This window comes from Mustela putorius, unplaced genomic scaffold (genome assembly GCF_011764305.1).
Source record: "Mustela putorius furo isolate JIRA1106 unplaced genomic scaffold, ASM1176430v1.1 tig00000196_pilon_pilon_pilon, whole genome shotgun sequence".
NCBI lineage: Eukaryota > Metazoa > Chordata > Mammalia > Carnivora > Mustelidae > Mustela > Mustela putorius.
The window spans coordinates 1,710,598-1,724,613 of NW_025421310.1; the positions used below are offsets into that span (position 1 = coordinate 1,710,598).

The 14,016-nt window shown below is 44.6% G+C and overlaps 1 long non-coding RNA gene across 2 annotated transcripts in view; it reads left to right on the forward strand.

The window, feature by feature from the left end:
- LOC106004083 overlaps nucleotides 1–9,566 on the forward strand; it is a 19,515-nt gene extending 9,949 nt beyond the window's left edge. Inside the window, exons 2-5 of one of the 2 annotated variants that reach the window (XR_001176934.2) lie at nucleotides 1,153–1,196; nucleotides 3,076–3,155; nucleotides 4,699–4,779; nucleotides 9,519–9,566. This is a non-coding gene — a long non-coding RNA (uncharacterized LOC106004083). The remainder of the gene's footprint in view (nucleotides 1–1,152; nucleotides 1,197–3,075; nucleotides 3,156–4,698; nucleotides 4,780–9,518) is intronic. The other variant, XR_001176935.2, reaches the window with a different exon arrangement.
- The last annotated feature ends 4,450 nt before the right edge of the window (nucleotides 9,567–14,016 follow it).

Here is a 14,016-nt window from a genome sequence, read left to right on the forward strand (position 1 = left end):
GATTCTCTCTACAGTTCTTGTTGTTTCAATGCTTCATTCATTGCTATTATTATGTTTATTATTTCTTTCCCTTTCCCTTTTAGAACACATTGTTCTGGGGGCGTCTGGGTGGCTCAGTGGGTTTAGCCTCTGCCTTCGGCTCAGGTCTTGATCTCAGGGTCCTGGGATGGAGCCCTGCTCAGCGGGGAGCCTGCTTCCTCCTCTCTCTCTGCCTGCCTTTCTGCCTACTTGTGAACTCTGCAAAGTCATGAACTGGAGAGAAAGGAAACTGAAGGGCATAAAGAGGAGGGGTAAAAAACAGGACCAAAAGTTTCAGTAGGAAAAGTTTTTGCAACTGCTTGGCATGGGCACTGATGAGCAGCCTTTGATAGTAAGTACAACTGTGCCAGAACCTAGTGGGTGATTGTCAGTATTAGAGCTGTTGATTTTTTAAAAAATATTTTATTTATTTATTTGACAGACAAGTAGGCAGAGAGAGAAGGGTGGGAAGCAGGATCCCTTCTGAGCAGAGAGCCCGATTCAGGGCTCGATCCCAGGACCCTGGGATCATGACCTGAGCTGAGGCAGAGGCTTTAACCCACTGAGCCACCCAGGCACCCCTGATCTTCTCTTTATTGTTGATGATTTCTTTCTCTCTCTCATTCTCTTTCTTTCTGCATTGTGAATGGCTGTATTGTCTATGATATTATTTCCTCAACATTTATCAACATTTATGTCTTGGCCTGGTTTGTGGCTAATATTTATAAAACCTCATGTGGGATTGAAAGGAATGAGGATTCACAAATGAAGAGGAGTTTAGGGATCCTCAGTTGTTAATTCGATCAACATAATCATCTTTTTCAAATATTCTATATCTTTATTAATTTTTAATCTGTTTGACTTATCAAACTTACTGCTGGGGTAAGTTAAAATCTTGTAATTTAGAGCTATATTGTCACGTGTCAGGATTTGTGTATTTTCTTGGTGACTTGTTCCCTTTATCACAATGTTCCTGTTTTTCCTAATAATTTTGTTAAAATAAAAAACAAACAGAGACCAGCCTTGAAAACACCCTGACCAGACAAAACCAATGCAGTTATTAAAAACTAAGCATCATGTAGCTTATTTTGGAAGAGTAACTTGACCTGGGTCATTTCTTGCTTATGCTTCTAGAAATGATGTGCAAAACTTGACCTGTTTCCTGAGATTGATATAAGGTAAGAAAATCTTTATGGGCATCTGGGTGGTTCGGTCAGTTGAGCATCTGACTTCAGCTCAGTATCCTGGGATCGAGCCCTACATCGGGCTCCCTGCTCGGGGAGTCAGGGTGGGAGATGTGGTTTCTGCTTTTCTCTCCCCCTCTGTCCCTCCCCCAACTTGTGCTCTTTCTCACTCAAATAAATAAATAAAATATTTTTTTAAAAAGATTTTATTTACTAATTTGACAGTGATCACAAGTAGGCACAGAGGCAGGCAGAGATAGAAGAAGGGAAGCAGGCTCCCCACTGAACAGAGAGCCCAACTTGGGGCTTGATCCGGGCCCTGAGATCATGACCTGAGCCGAAGGCAGAGGCTTAACCCACTGAGCCCCCCAGGTGCCCCTAAATAAGTAAAATCTTAAAAAAAGAGAAAATTTTCAGTCATCTAAGAAATCTCCAATATTATAACCAATCACCATGAAGAATAAACAGTCACTGCTTTCTTACTATATAAGCTGGTTTATAGAAGCAATAACACCCCTGAGCCTCATTCTATGTTCTGGCTTGGATGCTCTTGGTTTGCAAACTCTTTATGGTGTGTGCACAATAAATTTCTACTAACTGCTACTTAAACAATTCATTGGTTTTACTTCTTTTATCTCTGCACTTCTGACATTTCCTTTTGCCATAATGTCAACTTTAGACTGTGGAAGCATAGCCTCGTTTCTTTCTTTCAGGGGATGTTAAGCTGGTCTGTCTTTTCCCATTCTTTTTTTTTTTTTTAAAGATTTTTATTTATTTATTTGACAGAGAGAAATCACAAGTAGACGGAGAGGCAGGCAGAGAGAGAGGAAGGGAAGCAGGCTCCCTGCTGAGCAGAGAGCCCGATGTGGGACTCGATCCCAGGACCCTGAGATCATGACCTGAGCTGAAGGCAGCAGCTTAACCCACTGAGCCACCCAGGCGCCCCTTATTTTTTTATTTTTTAAAAGACACTAGCTTTTATTTATTTTAAAGATTTTATTTATTTATTTATTTAGAATGTAAGCAGGGGGAGGGGCAGAAGGAGAGAGATACTCTCAAGTTTACTCCCTGCTGAGCACGGAGCCTGCCCTGGGGTTCAACCTCAGGATCCTGAGATCACGACCTGATCTCAAATCAAGTGTCAGATGCTTAACCAACTGAGCCTCCCAGGCACCACTTTTACTCTTTCTATAAAGAGGTTCGTGCAGAATGTATCTTATACCTGATTTCTTTGGCTCAGTATTATCCCAGGACAGTGTGGTGAATGAGAGTGTGGGCTCTAGAGCCAGGCTGCCTTGGGGGAGTTATTGAATTTTTCTGTGCCTCTGTTTACTCATCTGTACAATGAAAATAGCAGCAGCTAACTTGGGGTTGTTGTAAGGATTCAATCAACTGAAAATTTAAAAGAAGTTAGAACAGTGCTTACCATGTAGGGAACACTGAGCACATGCTTAAGGATTACTGGAGCCATTGACGGTTTCCAAGCTCTTGGCCATCTGGTTACACTTTGGTTTTTATGGAAGACTTTCAAAGGAGGGAACGATGGCCATCATCATACCAAGATTACACAGGGACTTATGGCAAAGCCTAGGAAAGAGCCCTACAATTTCCACCTTCCCTGACTCTTCCCTCCCCTAAACCCCAGAGATGCCTGGGATTTCAGTGGAGAGCTAAGCTGGGTTTAGCTGCTATGTGGGGAGTGGCCCTTCCAAAGTGTGCAGCAGGGATGGGCTGGGTTCAGACAAGAAAGGTCTGGAAAGTTGGTGGATGGAGGTCATTGCTCTGGTACTATTTGTAGTCACACCCATGTTCTCTGTTAGCTTTGGGATTTAGGGGATTAAACTTCTCTGTTGTCTCTCCCTATGTGTGGCAGTCAGCCAGCCTCAAACCCTTCTGCAAGAGCTCTGCATTAGCAAACCAAGCTGGTTCCAAGCATCCCCTTCCTCACAAGCGGTGAGTAGGAAGGATTTCTGATGACTGTTGGAAAGAAATCTCGTTTTCTTAAAAGAGACTTGCTACCAAGGAGAAGCTATGGGTGTCCTCTGTAAAGATGAATGAAGAAGAATCTTGGAATCTAGAATTTTGGGTGTCTCTGATGCTAAGATTTGGGGAGTCCGATTCTCAGGTGCTTATTCTAGTACTAAAATTTGTTTCTAAGTGTCAAAGGAAGTCTCATCTTGAAGAATTACAAAATGATGACAGTTCATGAGTGGAAGTGCATTGATGTCCGCCACCTATTTTGAAATGTATCAAAAACCAGATGAATCGGAGGAAAGATCAGAGAATGTACAGACGGATAGGTGGAGTAATAAAGCAAGTGGAATAATGCTGACTATAGCATCTAGGTAGTGGTTCACTGTATGATTCTTTCAACCTTTCTGTATATCTCCAAACTACCATAAGAAAATGTTAGGAGAATACGATGCCATTCACTTCTGTCTCTCAGTGGAGACAGCTGATTCCCTTGGAAGAGTTGAGATTTCTCTCTCTCTCTCTCTCTTTCTTTTTAAGATTTTGTTTATTTATCAGAGAGAGAGAGACAGAGAATGTACAGCAGGGGGCCGGCAGGCAGAGAGAGAAGGAGACTCCCTACTGAGCAAGGAGACAGATGTGGGACTCAATCCCGGGACCCTGGGAGGACCTGAGCTGAAGGTAAACACTTAACTGACTGAACTATCCAGGTGTCCCTCATCAACTGAGATTTTCAAGGGGTAGTTGAGTCGGCACTCAAGACTGCTGGAAGGATATAGCTGCTTGACAAAATCTTTCCCCCCAAAGATCCGGGATTCGGGCTTCTGTTACAAGTGGCAGAAATCTAACTCAAACTAGTTTAAACAAAAATGGGCATCTATTTTGGGGAGCTATGGGGCAAGCCAAGAAGAGGCAGATAGGCTGGATTCAGGCTTTATGTGATGTCTCGAAGGACTCTGATTTTCTTAATCTCTTTGCACTCCTTGGTCTCCCTGTCCATCTGTCTATCTATCAAATTACTTTTATTAAGTAGGCTCCACACCCAGCAGGGAGCCCATTGTGGGGCTTGAACTCATCACCCAGGTACCCTTCCTCTCTCTGACTTTACTGTCTGACAGGCATTATCCCAGTGATGGGAGGAGAGCTACTGGAAGTCTGAGGCTTACTTTGTGGATTGCTCTATTTTTGAAATGACTTCTTCCCTCCCACTGGTTCTTCCCTTAGGAGATTATACATTCCTGTCCCCACTGGCACGCTTGGTCATGTAACTCGCTTTGGCCATGCCTCCTGTTGGCCGTCTTTTTTTTTTTTTTTAAATGTTTTATTTATTTATTTGACAGGCAGAGATCACACGTAGGCAGAGAGGCAGACAGAGGGAGAGGGGGAAGCAGGATCCCTGCTGAGCAGAGAGCCCAACTCGGGACTCGATTCCAGGATCTTGAGATCATGACCTGAGCTGAAGGCAGAGGCTTTAACCCACTGATCCACCCAGGCACCCCTCTTTTGACCCTCTTTGCTCCTACAGGTCTTGTTGGGCTCCAGCAACCGCCCCCTCCCTTTGTACCTGCAAGGATGAAAGGTCAGCCTCGCTGAAGCTAGTTTACAGGTATTCTATCGCTGGGCTGGCTCTCCCTCAGTTTTGGAAATAGTCCTTTCATTAAACTCGAAATGATCCCATTTGTGTGTGACTCACCTTTCCTGCTGGGGTCCCAACACAGCTCTCCATTGCATGGTTGCTCCATAGTTTGTGTGGTCCGTCATCAGGCCACAGTTATTTCCAATCTTTCACTGTGACCCAAAGCGGCAACACATAAACTTGCCTATAGGTCATTTTACACACATTTATCCTATTTGTAGGATAAATATTAGATGAGGAATTGCTGAGTCAGATAATGCATATTTATAATTTTGGATGATACTGTTAAATCATGCTGAATGGTTGAACCAATCCACGGCTCCATTAGCAGAGGATGAGAATGAGGGTTGCTTTTTAGACTAAATTCCTAATCCGTAATGTTTGGATGCCTGTCTTGGAGGCTATTAAGGATTCTCCAGATAAGGATACCAAACTTCTAGTTAATAATAGGCAGGTATCTGGAATAATAAATTGAATAAAAAATTGAATAAAGGGTGTGTGTGAATGTATTTGTTTCCCATCTTGGAATCTCTGATCACAGTAGTTAAGAGAAATTATTTTTTTTAAAGATTTTATTTATTTGACAGAGATCACAAGCAGGCAGAGAGGAAGGCAGAGAGAGAGGGGGAAGCAGGCTACACGCTGAGTGGAGAGCCCAATTTGGGAATCGATCCCAGGACCCTGAGATCATGAGCTGAGCCAAAGGCAGAGGCTTAACCCACTGAGCCACTCAGGTGCCCGAAGAGAAATTACTGAAAGTTCGTCTTAGAACGTTTTTATGTTTAAGGGACTATGATTCTGTGTACAGTGATTATAGTTTTTCAAGTCTCTGGTACTGAGATCGTGGTTCCCAGGTCTCATGGATCTTTGTGCTGTACCTCGAAGATTGTGTGAGTCACAGGTTTCCCAGCTTCTTCCCAAGAGACGGTGCACGTGGATGTTTATAGTCTGAAGAGGCATTGTTATTAGTGTGCTTGTTATGAAACAAGACACCATGCATCTGGGGTTTCCTCGTTACCCGCCCATCCCTCCCCCATGGAAAGCATCTGAAAATGGAACCTAAGCTGTTCACACAAATCTGAAAATGTTTGGAACTGGATAACTAGGGTGTATTATGAAACACATGGGCTCTGGAGGTTAGGTTACATCATACTTGACTTTTCTTTTGCCTGTGTGTAGAATGAGAAAGGGCAAGAAAGCATCAGAAAGATCTGATTCAAGTCTGGGTATGGTTACTTTTTAGCTGTGTCATCGTGGCTATGTCGTTCAATGCCTTCAGACTCCATTTCCTCACCAGCGAAATAAGAATAATAGTTATTAGGAATCAAGGGCTCTAAAGTCATCAATTTCCTGTCCCACCATCATATATTTTGCTATCCCAACTAGGTCTCCCCAGTATGGCACTCCTGCGATCTCAGAAACATCCCACCCAAATTTGGTAAAATTCAACCCTTCCTCCCTGCATGGAAACCTTGCCACAATTTCCTCCCAGCCCTCATATATATATTTCTTTCTACCATGACCAGATTTCATGGTGCTTTTTCTCTCAACGAGGACCTTAGCTGGTTTAGGTCATTTACGGGTGATGGGACCCAAAACTTTGTATCTGGATTATCTAAATCTTCAATAGCTTGATTGGTTTTTGCAGTTGTTATAATTTTCTGCTAACACTCCATCATCAGGTCTTCAGTCTCTGCTAGGGGTCACTAGCAAGTGAGCAATTGTTTCTCCAGGGAATAAATCTGCTTATTCCTCCTGGTGGATAATCTTTATGGATTATCTCTGGTCCAAGAAAGAACCCAGTCTAGAGAAACAGTACAGGGCAGTGATAAAGAGTCTTGGCTTTGCATCTAGACGGCTTTGGTTCAAATACACAATTCACTATTTACTTGTTCTGCAAGTTTAAGCAAATCATTTCACTTGCTGAAGTCTTATCTTTTCTCTTTATAAAATGAACATGAACTCATGGTGTGCTGGAATGGGCCAGTACCAGCTCATGGGAGCCACTGTGCCTCTCTTCACAATTCCACTGGCTGGTGACTTGATATTGAGTTGATAGCTTGAAATCAGCTAGAAGTCAGAACATCCCGCCCCACCCCACCTGTGGAAAGCCCGCTGATACTGTCCCTTCCTTCCGAACTTGTTGTAAAGATGAACTGTGGGACACCATGCAAGAAAAATGGTTATCATGTCTGCTGACATGCTCAATAAACGTTAACCCTTATCTTTAGTATTATATGGGTAAGACAAAACAGTCACACAACAATTGGGGATTATTATTATCTGGTTGCTATTTTTTAGCACATGTATAGATGATATTTGAGTCTCAGGTCAAAGGGCTCTGGAGGAAGGAACCTGGGATGCTGAGACATGTTTGACCCAACAGATAACTGGTGTTGAGCCTGAATCCCTGAGATAGTGCAATGTACAAGGGCAAGGAGCCTGAAGCCAGACTGCCCTGTGTGACTCAAGCCCTTTTTTGCTTCATGTTATTATTTTCTTAATGTTTTCAAGATTTTCTTTTTTTTAAGATTTTATTTATTTAAGGCAGAGAGAGAGAGTGCATGGGCAGGAATTAGGGGAAGAGGGGAAGAAGCAGGCTCCCCGCTGAGCAGAGAGGCCAATGCGAGACTCGATCTCAGGATCCTGGGATCATGACCTGAGCTGAAGGCAGATGCTCAAGCCGACTGAGACACCCAGATGCCTCCTGCTTCATGTTATTCATGTTATTGTACAATGAAGGTAATCACCACATCTCCGTTTTGACATCATAAGGATTAAACACACTGAAAAGGCAGCTCTTGATGGGAGGCACTCAGTATGTGTTAATTGCTCTTAACCATGTAGTCATGGGCAGTTTTCCAAGCCCTTAACCATCTGGTTTCCATTTTGACCTAAAAGCGAGACATCTGAGTGAGGAGGCAGAGGTTCATCCCCATTTCACAGAAGGGGAAACAGTGGCCAACTGTGGCAGTTAGGAGAGTATAGGGTGTGGTGACCAGTCCTGGGCTAGAAGCCAGCACTTCTTCCTCCCCCATCTTGAGGTAGCTCTGAACCTTCCAGCTAATGTTGTGAATTGAGATTTTCACTAAAAGGGGAGTCACCGTTCAACTTTCTGGAGCTGGGCACGGTGACAGTTAGGTCAAAGATGAGCAGGGGGCATAGCTGTCTCTGAGATGATTCAGCCCAGCACCTCTGCTGAAATCTGGTCACAACTGCTTTCTCTGTTAGCTCTGATATTATAGGATTAATTGTTCCTCCCTCTTCCCATCCATCCTCTCCTGCCTGCCAACTAATCAGCCAATCACATGTCCTTCTCTTGGAATAAGCCCCGGCGTTTACAGAATCAGGCTGAAGATAGCCACCTCCTTCATCATAAGAAGTGGTGGGAAGGATTTTTGATGGGCGTTGTGAAGAAATACCAACTTCTTCAGAGAGAGATCTGCCATTCTAGGGGAACTTCTGATGGTGTCTCTAGATATGAGTGATGCTAAGGTTTAAAGAGCTGGTGATTTGCAGGTTCTTACTCCATAGCTCTGGTTCTGTGTATCAAGTCGTGGCTCGTTAGGGAGGAAGAGAAGTTGTTTGTATCTAGGTGTCTTCGTGGTCATACCTGTTCATGTTAGAACAGATTTCAGTTGGAGTTGAATTATCCCTCATCTCCGGGAGAGGTGTAGGACAGGGATAAACAAAAACCTCCCCAGAAGCCCTGGGTCCGGACTCTTTGGCTGCAAGTGGTAGAGACTCCCTTCAGACCAACCTTAGCAAAAATGGTGATTTGTTAACTCACCCCGAGTCTGGATTCAGGTGCTCTGAGAGATGAGTTTTCTGGGCGCTCCCATGACTGAATCTTTTGAATCTACTGATCTATGTATGACTTCGTTCTCTTTTAGGGCTTCCCCAAGAACTTGTAGGATGGTCTTATACAGTCTTGGGCCTACCTTGTCTTTGTCAGATTATATTCCTTCCCTACTGGCCCTTACCCAATGGGCAAATTCTATTTCTCGCCCTTCTACTTCAGGTTTGCCCACTTAACTTGCTTTGGGGAGTAAATTGTGAGTGAAAATGAGTTGGTAAGCGTAAATGTTAAGGATCATCTCATTGCTTTGCTACTTTTCTTCCCTCACATGGTACTGGCCTGTCCGGGGTAGATGCTCCCTCTTCAGTTGGTCCAGCGAACAAAGAGGACATGAAGGAAATCTATAGCTAATTAGCACCAAGCATGACTTTGTGTGAGTGCTGTACCCTTGTTGAATTATCGGTGTTGTCTAACTTAGTCTAAGCTGACTAAATATGTTGTATTTATGGTTCTAGTTTTTAGAGAAGGGGCAACTCTTTTCCCAGAAGCTCAAGCAAAAGTTTCAGGAAGAAATCTGAGTGGTCAGGTGACCATCTCTTAGGAAATCTTGGTGGTGGCAGGGAGTGGAAGACTGTGATTAGTCACACCTGCACCATGATCCCACCCCCCTGTTCTCCAACCCTGACCACACAGGAACTTGAGCAAGTTTCCAGTGCAATTGGATAGGCATAGTTCTCAAAGGAAGGGATGTTGCTAAGGGGTAAAAATGTGTCTCTGCAGATCTCTTCTTCGGTGGAGAGCTGGTCTGTGGGTTAGGATGAGGTAAATTTGCCCAGGGATCAAGGGATCTGCAAGGACGTTCTAACCTTTCCCCTTTTGAAGCTCATTTTCTTTCTTTCTATCTTTTTAGAAAAGATTTTATTCATTTGTCAGAGAGAGAGAGAGAGCGCAAGTGCACACAAGCAGGGGGAGAAGCAGGCTCCCTGCTGAGCAAGACTGACACAGCGCTCCATCCCAGGACCCCAGGATCATGACTTGAGCCGAAGACAGACGCTTAACCGACTGAGCCATCCACGTGTCCTGAAGCTCATTTTTCTTAGAACCCCTCTTATAGATCAGGATGTGTCTGGTTTAAGTCTGATGCCATAAAAAGACTCCAAGGACCCCAGCGGGACTCTTTAAGGGCAGGAGGACCTGTAGTAGGTCACCTTGCATCCATGTTGATGGAAAAAGAACTGGTCCAGGCAGAGTGCCAGACAGAAGCAGAAGAGCCTTAATCTTCACTCATCAGGACTTTGGAACCACCTCTGAACATGTGACACGAAGCAGAAGAGCCATAACCCTAGAAGCTCATTTTTGGGATTGTATATTTATGTTGCCTGTCAAGAGAGAAGGCCTAACAATGTAGTTAAGGGCATAGCTCTGAGATCAAGCTGTCTGGGCTCAAATCCCAGGTCTGCCTCTTGCTCTCTATTCTCTCTTGGGCAAATGACTCGGGTTAGCTGGGAGGTTGTTTAATTATCTGTAAGAGGGATATAATAGTTGTATCTGCTTCAAAGGATTGTTGAGAGGATTAAGTGAGTCACTGAATGTGAAGCCCTTCAAACAGAACCTAAAGACGATCGGAACCCTATGACCATTGCTTGTGACTATGTGAACTCCACTAAGGGGCCCCCCTACTGTCCCCCCAACCAACCCAGGTTTTCTTGGGCTGCTGGCCCAATCATTTCTCCTTCCTTCATTTGGAAAGATACAAAACCTCTGCCCAGGTTTGTTAACTTACTCTGAACAAGTAATACACTCACTTGCTTCCAAATGCAAAAGCTGTAAATTGATAGTGAAATTGGCTTGTGCCAGCCTACCCTCCTACCTTTAACTCCCCTCAGCCAAAGGAAATGACTTTAAATTCTTAAAAAAAATTTTAAAAGATTTTATTTGTTTATTTGACAGATAGAGATCTCAAGTAGGCAGAGAGGCAGGCAGAGAAAGAGGAGGAAGCAGGCTTCCTGCCAAGCAGAGAGCTTGATGTGGGGCTCCATCCCAGGACCCTGGGATCATGACGTTAACTGAAGGCAGAGGCTTTACCCCACTGAACCACCTAGGCGCCCCAAATTTTTATTGATTTATTTGAAGTAGGTTCTGGGCCCAACTTACCATCCTGAGATCAGAGTTGCACACTCTACTGATGGAGCCAGCCACGTGCTCCCTAAAGAAGCTACTTTATTATTATTATTATTATTTTACTTCTTAAAAATATTTTATTTATTTGACAGAGAGAGAAAAAGAGACCACTAGCAGGAGGAGCAGTAGAGGGAAGGGAAAAGCAGGCTCCCCACTGATCATGGAGCCTGATGCAGGGCTCGGACGCAGAGATCATGACCTGAGCTGAAAGCAGCTGCTGAACGACTGAGCCACCCAGGTGGCACAGGAAGCTACTTTAAGCAAACTATCATTTTTGTATATATCCTGCTATTTCCTTTTCAATTTTTTACCTTTTTTTTCTTTGATAATTATAAATTCCATGTAGTAATGGGCACGGATATTGAATGAATGGGCTTGAAGAATTTCTACATTTGTATCTGATACTTTGGAAGACTCTTCTGTGTCCCATCTAGTCATTTTTACCCCGAAGCAATGACTGTCCTGACCTTTACAAATTTGTGTTGCCCAGTTTTGAAATTCACATATATGGAATCACAGCATGGGAATGTTTTCTTTTAGTGCTTGGGTTTTTTCACATCGGTGATAATTATTCAATAGCTATTATTTACTAACCCACTCTATAGCCACTGGGCATTTGGGTTGTCTCCAGTGTTCCGCTGTTTTGACCAATGCTGTTGTGAACATTCTAGTACTTAGGTTTTTGTGGGACATGTGCACTCAACACTCCTAGAATACACCCCGGTGCTATTGCCTCATTCATTAATAATGTGTTTCGTTTTAGTAAACTGCCAGTTTCCTAAGGGATTGTTTGAATGTACATTCCCAACAGCAAGGTATGAAAGGTCTTTAAAAAAAAAAGGATTGTATTTATTTATTTGAGAGAGAGATAGCGAGAGAGAGAAAGAGCATGAGCAGGGGCGGGGGGAGAGGGGGCAGCAGACACTGGGTGAGCAAGGAGCCGGACACAGGGCTCGACCCCAATCTGAAGGCAGATCTGAAGGCAGACCATGACCTGATCTGAAGGCAGACTGCCTAACCTAATGAGTCACCCAGGTGCCCTCCTTTTTAAAAGATTTTTTTTTTAAGATTTTATTTATTTATTTGACAGAGAGAGATTACAAGTAGGCAGAGAGGCAGGCAGAGAGAGAGAGGAGGAAGCAGGCTCCCTGCTGAGCAGAGAGCCCGATGCGGGACTCGATCCCAGGACCCTGAGATCATGACCTGAGCCAAAGGCAGCGGCTTAACCCACTGAGCCACCCAGGCGCCCCTTTTTAAAAGATTTTATTTTTGAGTTGATAGCTGTTATTTTTAAGATTTTCAACCACTAAGAGTCAGAGAGTCCCCAGAGCACTTCTAGAGTATGACTCTCCAAACTCTCATAAAACCCTTTCTTTTGGAGTCTCTCTCCTCGTCCTTGTCTTCTGGCAAATGTTCTCTCTCTCTTTCCACTAAGACCTGCCCTGCTCCTGCAAGAAGGCACACCGGTGGGCATGTGCTGTCCCAACAACCAGACAGAAAGAAGCTTGACTTTCTTCTGCTCCTTGGCCTGCCCCTCCTGCCGCTCACCCTGGTCCTTGCTGTCACGTGAAACCCAACCCAAACACTTCACTCTGGCCAAAACCCTTGTTCTACTCTCTGCTTCACTGAGGTGACACTGCTTGGGTCTTTGGTTTAATATTCCAAAGAATGCAAACATAACAGAAGGTCAAACATCCCTCCCATGGAGAGAACTGTTTTATTTTTATTTCCTTTATACAATCGGAATCTTCTGTTTTAGGCCTACAAGAACCACAGGATTATCAGGAACAGTTTTCTGATGTCTCATAAAGAGAAGGGAGGACTTGGCCACCCAGCATGGTGGTTAAGAGCATGAAATCTAGAGTCAACAACACCAGGCCATGCCCAGGTCCCACCCTGCTCAGCTGTGGAGCCCAAAACAACTCACTCCCTGCTCCTTGGGCCTTGCTTCACTCGTCTGCAACTGGGGACGGTCAACCCGACCTCACTGGCTTGCTGTGAGGATTTTAGCAAGATCATGCCTGTAAAAACTTCACACAGTAACATCATGAGCTCACTGAATGCTACCATTGTCAGCAGGGCTAGCGTTTAAATTTGAACCAAGAAGGCTTACCTAAGATTCTCACCTGGGAAGGATTTGGAATTAGTTACAGGTGGTTGGTTTCTCAACTCTGGGAATGTACTAAATGCCATGAGCTGTTTGCATTAAAAATGGTAATTTTAAATTAAGTATTCCTTGATTTTTTTTTTTAAATTTACGTACTTATTGCTTTAAGCTCCACACTCAACATGGAGCTTGAACTCACAACCCCAAGATCAGGAGTTGCATGCTCTCCTGACGGAGCCAGCCAGCTGCCCCTTCACATCAACTAAAAAACAAAACAAAACAAACATTCTCATTTGGGAGAGGTCATAGATTTCCACCACACTTGCGGGCATGCGCCAGGTTTGTGGAGAGTTTCAGGTCAGGCGAGGAGGTGGAGGACAGCAAGCTGATTGATGAGGTTGGCACAGGGAGCAGGGGCCTGGCCTGTGAGGCTCTCTCTGCCCTGCCCTCCGCTCCTCCCCCACCTGTGAACTCCTCCTGCAAGACCCAGCTCCAACAACACTGACTCTAGGAAGCCCTTCCAGCCCTCAGCCCCAAGTACTAGTACTACGACACATAATTACTAATGAGCACTCGTGAGGTCCTTGAGGACTTTAGTTGATCTGGGTCTGCTGTCCCACTGGTCGGAGAAATCCCTAGAAGCAGGGACTGTGCCCAGTTCCCAAAGTGTCCAAAATGGAACTCATTATCTCCTTCCTCAAACCTGCTTCTGATCTGTGTCCCCAACCGATAAATGACACCGCCATCTACCCCACACTGGGACCCTCCCTCACCTTACCCCACACAGCCAGCACATAACCAGGTAAGAACTGGTTCTTCCTTCTGTCCCTTTCTCCAACCCATGCCTCCTCTCTCTGCTCATGGTCCCGTCCTCTGTCCCCTGGAGCCTATGGAAGCCACTTCCGTGGCTCTGGACCTGTAGTCTCCTCTTCTCCATAAATCTCAACAAGCTCTCCGAAACACAAATCAGCCCGGCTTGTTCCCCTGCCTAAGACCCTCTGGGGCTCCCCATCATCCTAGGACAGAGTCCACACTCCCCGCCCAGTCGCACAAGGTCCAGCAGGTCTGACTCCTGCTGATGGCTTCAGCCTCATCAGTGCACATGGCCCAGATCCTTCCA